Here is a 7,675-nt window from a genome sequence, read left to right on the forward strand (position 1 = left end):
AAAAAAAGATAATTTCAAGAAATGGGGAGAAGACATGAACAGACATTTCTGCAAAGACGACATCCAGATGGCCAACAGACTCATGAAAAAGTGCTCCATATCACTCGGTATCAGGGAAATACAAATCAAAACCAAAATGAGATATCACCTCACACCAGTCAGAATGGCTAAAATTAAGTCAGGAAATGACAGATGGCGAGGGTGCGTAGAAAGGGGACCCCTCCTACACAGTGGTGGGAATGAAAGCTGGTGCAGCCATTCTGGAAAACAGTATGAAGTTACCTCAAAAAGTTGAAAATAGAGCTACCCTACAACCCAGCAATCACACTACTAGGTATTTACCCTAAAGATACAATGGTAGTGATCTGAAGGGGCATGTGCACCCGAATGTTTATAGCAGCAATGTCCACAACAGTCAAACTATGGAAAGAACCTAGATGTCCATCAACAGATGGATGGATAAAGAAGATGTGGTGTATGTATACAACAGAATACTATCCAGACAGCAAAAAACCTAAACTTTGCCATTTGCAATGACATGGATGGAGCTAGAGGGTATTATGCTGAGCGAAATAAGTCAATCAGAGAAAGACAATTATCATATGACCTCACTGATATGAGGGATTTGAGAAATAAGAGGATAACAGGGGAAGGGAGGGAAAAATAAACAGATGAAACCAGAAAGGGAGACCAACTATAAGAGACTCTTAACCTCAGGAAATAAACTGAAGGTTGCTGGGGGGTTGGAGGGTGGGAGGATAGGGTGGCTACGTGATGAACACTGTGGAAGGCATGTGCTATGGTGAATGCTGTGAATTGTGTAAGATTGACAAATCACAGACCCCTACTCCCGAAGCAAATAATACATTATATGTTAATTTAAAAAAAAGATAATTTCAGTAGCAGTAGAAAGTTCATGATATTAAGATTAGAAGGTTCTGAGGATTTGGTGCTATCAGAGTAGACTGTCCTGGTCACTTCCTCTAACAAAAGTGATCTATTCCTCAGGCCACGAATCCCGATGAAAGTGTTTCAAGCTCCAGAAATGTCTGAAATAAAACTTCAGGATTGGTTCTTACCTGCAAGACTAGATGTGGTAACTAGAATCCTCTTGCTGATGTTCATTCCAGTGATAAGCTGACTCACATTTAAAAATAGACTCCCTGATCTGTCAGCCACTTAAACGGACCTCGTGTGGCTTTGTCAACCCAGACTGTTTTCTAAGTGTTAAATGTAGCTCAGAAATATCTTAGAGTCCTGAAGAAAATTTTCCTTAATTTCATTTCTTCAATAAATATTAATTAACTCTTCTTCGGGAAAAAATTGAATAACATTTGCAAATTGTGGCCGTTCAAAAATATACAGTCTTCTGAATCATCAGAGTTGTTGATGTGCGCTTATGTCTGTGTATGTGTGTATTTCCATCTGTGAAGTGATATATTTGGACTGGCTGATTCCAAAGATCCTTCTACCTGGAAACCATTTCCATTTGTTTTCTCTATTTATCTGGCTACCATTTAAAGGGGATGAAATGTAACAGGAATTCAAATCATTGCATCTATTTTTTAGCATTCTGCAACAATTAAGTCTTCTGATGTCTGACTAGTGGGTAAGAAGGGAATATGAAGAGACGTGTAGTGATATGGTGTAGGGGCAGATTATTTGGGCTTATACACTATACGATATTAAGTCACTTACACAGTTTGACCCCCCCCATCTTGTCGTCTGCAAACTGAGATAACATTACCTAACCAGAAACTTCACAACCTTAAGAGAAACGAGAGAGAAATGCATGTTAAAATGTTTTCAACAGGGGCACCTGGGTGGCTTAGTCAGTTAAGCAGCTGTCTTTGGCTCAGGTCATGATCCTAGGGTCCTGGGATCGAGTCCCTCATCAGACTCCTTGATCATCAGGGAGCCTGCTTCCCTCTCTGCCTCTGCCTGCCACTCTGCCTGCTTGTGCTCTCTCTCTCTCTCTCTCTGACGAATAAATAAAATCTCAAAAAAAAAAAAAAAATGCAGCAGAAGTACCTGGGTGGCTCAGTTGGTTAAGCATCTGCCTTGGGCTCACTTCATGATCCTAGGGTCCCAGGATCAAGCTCCACGTTGGGCTCTGCACTTCATGGGGAGTCTACTTCTCCCTCTCCCCCATCCCTCCCCCTGGATTGTACTCTCCCTCTCTCTCAAATAAATAAATATTTTTTAAAAAATGTTTGGAAGAACAACAAAAAATGTTTGCAGCATTGTAGAGCTGTGAAAATGCCAATTAACTATTCACCCAAACATAGTGCTTTCTTTAAATCTCTCTTGGAAATTCAGGGGTGATTATGTTGGATGATAAATAAATAAGGTTGAAAAAGATCACAAGAATGAGCCAATGGGAAAGGAAGAATTGTTATAAGAAATAAGAACAATGTAGGGCACCTGGCTGGCTCAATCGCTTAAGTGCCCGCCTTCAGCTCAGGTCATGACCCCAGGGTCCTAGGATTGAGCCTCTCTTTTGGCTCCCTGCTCAGCAGAGAGCCTGCTTCTCCCTCTCCCTCTGCCTGCCATTCTGAATACTTGTGCTCTCTCTGCAAAATAAAGAAATAAAGAAAATAAATCTTAAAAAAAGAAAGAAAGAAAGAAGACCAATGTGATTGTTATTGTGTAAAAAAGAATGCCAAGCTGTCAATGATTATGTGGGTACAAAATTGATAAATCAGTCCAAGGCCAAGGTGACTGCACTATATCATTTAGATCTGTATCAAAATGAGTATGAGTTACTACTACAGGTTACTAATATGACAATACCAGAGAACTGAACACGTTAAGCAAATACGCTGCTGTAGAGAAAAAAGAATTAGACACTATAAGTTTTTATATAAAAATTTAAGAAGGAAATATTTTCCTATCCACGTTTATGACTCAAGCCCTAGATATGTGGTCTAAATTCATTTCTCTTATACAAAAAATAAAATGAAGGACACAGATTAAAAGCACAAAATGAAAAAGATAAAGTGATAAATTTCCATGGAGAAGCTTCCACATAAAGTGAGCCAAAATAAAAAATCAGAATTCTTCAGGAATTCTGAATTTTTCAGAAAAATTTTTAAAATGATGGCAGATATGATTCAAGAGCATGGATAAGGTGACTATACATTTTTTCTTTAAAAGCCAGTCTAAGTTACTATAATAAAAGGATGCCAGTACTGAAGGCTGCAGCCTACCCCTGCCAAGGGTTTCCTAGTTGGATATCCTCAGTCATGTTTTTGTGCTATCCCTTCTGGCTTTCTTTCCCCATTTGCAACATAAAGGTTACACTTATTTAGGTAGAACCCAGTACATGAAAAGTGTCCATTTTTTTTTTAAAGTGGAGAGAGAGCTCAAAATAGGTAGATTTACAGAGAAAAAAGTAAAAAGATGTACTCTTTGCACCCAGGATATTAACATTTGTCATACATGCTTGACCTGATAGGCCACTGGGCATTTAACATTATATATTACAGTTATTTTGATGGGAAACTTGAAAAAAAGATGTAGGAACACTTATGGAAACTAAATCCACAATAGGCTTCAATAATTATTTGACACATGTATCTAGTTTTTGAGAATGTCATCTAAAGGTCAACAATAAAAGTACCTGTGCCAAACAGAAGCAGGATAATGGTGTTGCTGGAATACAGGACTGACTCCATAGAACATTCTGGGGTCATGACATCAATCCAGTGAATACAGCAGATGGTCTCATCTTTTCCACAAACATAATGTTGTCTCATGTGCCTCCAAAGAGATTGGTTTTACAAGTGCAACATTTATTATAACTCTACCTAAACCACTCAGCCTTAGTCTTTTTAATGGACAAAAATGTTCAGATGCAAAATCAGACCTCTTTATAGGAAGGGGCCGTCAATGGTATTCAGGACACCAATTCTTGTGCCAGCATTTGCAATAGGGATGTTAAGACAACTGATATAGACAAAAACAGAGAAATAAAAAATGAAAAATGTTAGGCTGCTCTTAGTTAGAAAGATATAGTTAAAATATAGAAATAGAGGCAGTTAAAACATCTAAAATAAAGAGTCTTTAACAAGTTGTTGAAGGGAAGAGAATAAATCAAGTCCCACCAGCATTAGTTCTTGAGTTGTACACTGGAAACTCCTATTTCCTGATTCCTTAAATTTCTCTAAATTTAAATATTTCAAGTCCTCGTACATTTAGAGACTTCAAAACAGCATTGCTTATTTTACTTTTTGTAGCAGTAAAAAAATAGATAAAAGACATGCCCCTTTATGCATACATGGTTATCTAAAAATTTGATTTTTCTTTAAAATCTTAGGGGGGAATACTATGCAGCCATCAAAACCCCCCGAAATCTTGCCATTTGCAATGACATGGATGGAAGTAGAGGGTATTATGCTAAGCAAAATAAGTCAATCAGAGAAAGATAATTATATGATCTCTCTGATATGAGGAATTTAAGAGGCAGGGTGGGGGTGGGGGGGAAGGGGGAAAATGAAACAAGATGGGACCAGGGAGGGAGATAAACCATAAGAGACTCTTAATCTTGGGAAAAAGACTGAGGATTGCTGGGGTTTGGGGGGTGGGAGGGATGGGGTGGCTGGGTGATCGACACTGGAAAAGGTATGTGCTATGGTGTGTGTTATGAATTGTGTGAGACTGATGAATCACAGACCTGTACCCTTGAAACAAATAATACATTATATATTAATTTTAAAAATCTTATGGGAGATTCAGTTTCAAATAATAAATGCCTTGAGAGTCTTGCATGAAATTTCAACCAATAAGTTATCTCCTCAAAAAAGTATTCACTGGAGACAATATAAAACAGCATCTAAATTAGTATATCATCCCAATAAGATTATCTGCATGGCACTCACCACTACCTGACCTTTCCCCTAAATTTTAATTCAATAAAATTTTATTCAACACTTATTGTATCTACTGTCTTAATTGTTGGGTATCCATCAGTGAGTAAAATAACAAACTTGTCTTAAAAGATTTATAGTCCTTGCATTTCTGTATGTGTCAGTATGCTTCTTTGTTCTTTTTTCTGTAAGATTTTATTTCTTTATTTGGGGGAGAGAGAGAGAGATCATGAACAGGGGGGAAGGGTAGAGGGAGAAGTATACCCACCACTAAGTAGGAAGCCCAATGTGGGACCCAATTCCAAGACCCTGGGATCATGACATGAGCTGAAGGTGGATGCTTAACTGACTAAGCCATCCAGGTGCCAGATTTTTTCTTATACTTACATAATATTCAAGCTCCATGGGGCTGCTCAGTACTCTATCTCTGGCCACTAGAAACATCCCTGGTATATAATAGCCACTTGTTACGTATTTACTGCAAAGTTACATGGTTATGTTCTCGTGGTTATCGCTGCAATTTATTCATTCAAACAATTCATAACAACATTGAGTTCCTCTCACAGAGCTCCTGAGGTTTTTTTTTTTTAAGGCATTATGCTAATTCCTAGAGATGCAAGTGAATCCCAGGCAAAAATGGAAAATTTAACCAACAAATGAAGAAAATTGTGTGAACTAACTCTCACAGTGCTGCATTAAAGGAAAAAGATAAAAGACAAATAGAAAGGTTCCCTAGAGCAAAATGATGCACGTTGCCCGCAGCTGAGAGGTGTGGCACGCCTTCTCAGGAGAACTGACAGCAGAGTCGGTATACAAGCTTACAAGTCAGGGAAAATTCTGTAATGAAAAGTCAATTGGCAGCACCAAGACTGACTGAGAAATTGTTGCTATGGATTTCCAGAGGCTTCCCTTTCAAAAAGTCACTGAAAACAGCAAAAATGATTAAAATGGAGACTACCTCCTTCGATGAAACGAGGCTGAAAACAGGACTTGAAACCATCCACTTACGCAATATACCCCCCACACACTGTCATCTTTGAACCAAAATGAAGAGAATGGGAACCAATATAGGCCTTCTCAGACTTGAGGCAAAAACAGATTTGTCTAAGAGGAAATGACATTTTTAATTCGTAAAGCTGTAAACATACCCTTGATTAGGTCATCGAAAGAGGAACACAGGCAGGTCCTGGGAGACGTGAGGAAATGTCCGTATAGACTGTTCATGCTAGAGTCTAGGGGAGTTAGAACTCATACTGCAACTCTTTTCCCCTTACAATCTAAAAAGGCTTCGTAAAGAATATAGAATACAACAGAAATCACCATACTTAGGCGTTTTTTTGTAGGAACCACCCTGGAAACTCAAACCTTAGAAAGTATGGCCCAGAGTCAAAGAACATGACAAATTTAATGACATGATTTTAGCAGGGGTGGTAGGGAAAGGGATTGGATTCAGAGCTGCCACCTGCCTTGGGGTTACCACAGCCCACTCCTCAGCACAGAGTATCACAAAGATCTTCTCCATTCAAAGATGAATTGTAGTAACAAAGGAGACCCTAGAGAAAGTATACATCAACTCAATACTTTAAGAAGACAAACGACAAGCATTTTGAAGAATATAACCTGGAAAACCCAATGCAGAAAAGCACAAGCTGGAAGAGGGAAATGTTGCAATGGAATGGTGTCCAAAAAGCAATCATACCAAAACAAAACAAAACAAAACAAACCCTCAGGAAGAGAAAGGCTCGCTAACATAGAATCAATTTCAATTAGCAATAATCGGCTTCGGATAAACTTCATTGGCTACGATACTGCCATTGCACAAAGCTAACATAGAATCAATTTAAAGATAAACTTTTAAAATGCTAAAGTTTCAATACAAAACAAAGAGCACAAGTTATAAGTGCTATTTTAAACTAATTATATACCTAGTAAGTTGTACTATATACACAGTGCTTAGTAAAGTATATACCTATGGAGAAATGGGAGAACGGGAAAACAGAAATGAATAGATGTTTCAAGTTGCAGTCAAAACACCAACTGCATCCATATTCTCGTAACTTTCATAATTGTCTTGTTAATAGTGGCAAAAAACAGTTGTTAGGAAGTTATCTCTGTTGAACAAAATTTTTTTCCTGAAATTTAGCAACTCTTTGATTTTTGCTACAAATCACATTTTTTTTTTTTATTAAAAAGGAGTAAAAGGTACTCTGAGATTACTGAAATAGTGCTGGAATAGTGTAAGGCTTATTTTGGAAAATCTTGATAGATGGGTAAATAGGTATGGAAGATACACAGATAATTCTCTCAGTGTGTGTATATCTATATCTATACACACACATATATATACTGTATATAAATACACATGTATACAATTTATATAGAAATATATATATTATAATGTCATTTTACCTTTAAAAGAGGGTCAGTTGGAATATATTACACATTACATATATTACATATATATTAAATACTCACCTGCAAAATGTTTAGGCTCCAAGTCATTCATTGTTAGTGGTAATGGAGAGAAGTACTAGGTGCTATGTTCTGAAGACATTTTATGCACAGAACTTAGAGGATTTTCATGAATATCTGGATATGAGGGGTTGAGAAGAATAACAGCAAGGATCAAAGGGACTGAGGAGGAAGCATCTGATCAGGAAAAGTGAACAGTGGTAGCATTCTTGAGAGGAAGAAAATTATTTGTGGGATCACTGGGGGCCAAGTGATCATGCAGCAGTTGGCTGTATCTTTTCAATGGAGGTCAGAAGAAGTCTAAGAGCTTGGCAGTCAATAGGGAATTATTTCCT

At 37.7% G+C, this 7,675-nt stretch overlaps 1 non-coding gene across 1 annotated transcript; it reads right to left on the bottom strand.

Annotated features, from left to right (window-relative positions):
• Nucleotides 1-6,556: 6,556 nt before the first annotated feature.
• On the bottom strand, nt 6,557-6,694 carry LOC116882607. The gene has a single exon (XR_004385674.1). It is a non-coding gene; the product is annotated as a U4 spliceosomal RNA (small nuclear RNA).
• Between the last annotated feature and the right edge of the window lie 981 nt (nt 6,695-7,675).

This window comes from Lontra canadensis, unplaced genomic scaffold, assembly GCF_010015895.1.
Source record: "Lontra canadensis isolate GAN:19392208 unplaced genomic scaffold, GSC_riverotter_1.0 scaffold85, whole genome shotgun sequence".
NCBI lineage: Eukaryota > Metazoa > Chordata > Mammalia > Carnivora > Mustelidae > Lontra > Lontra canadensis.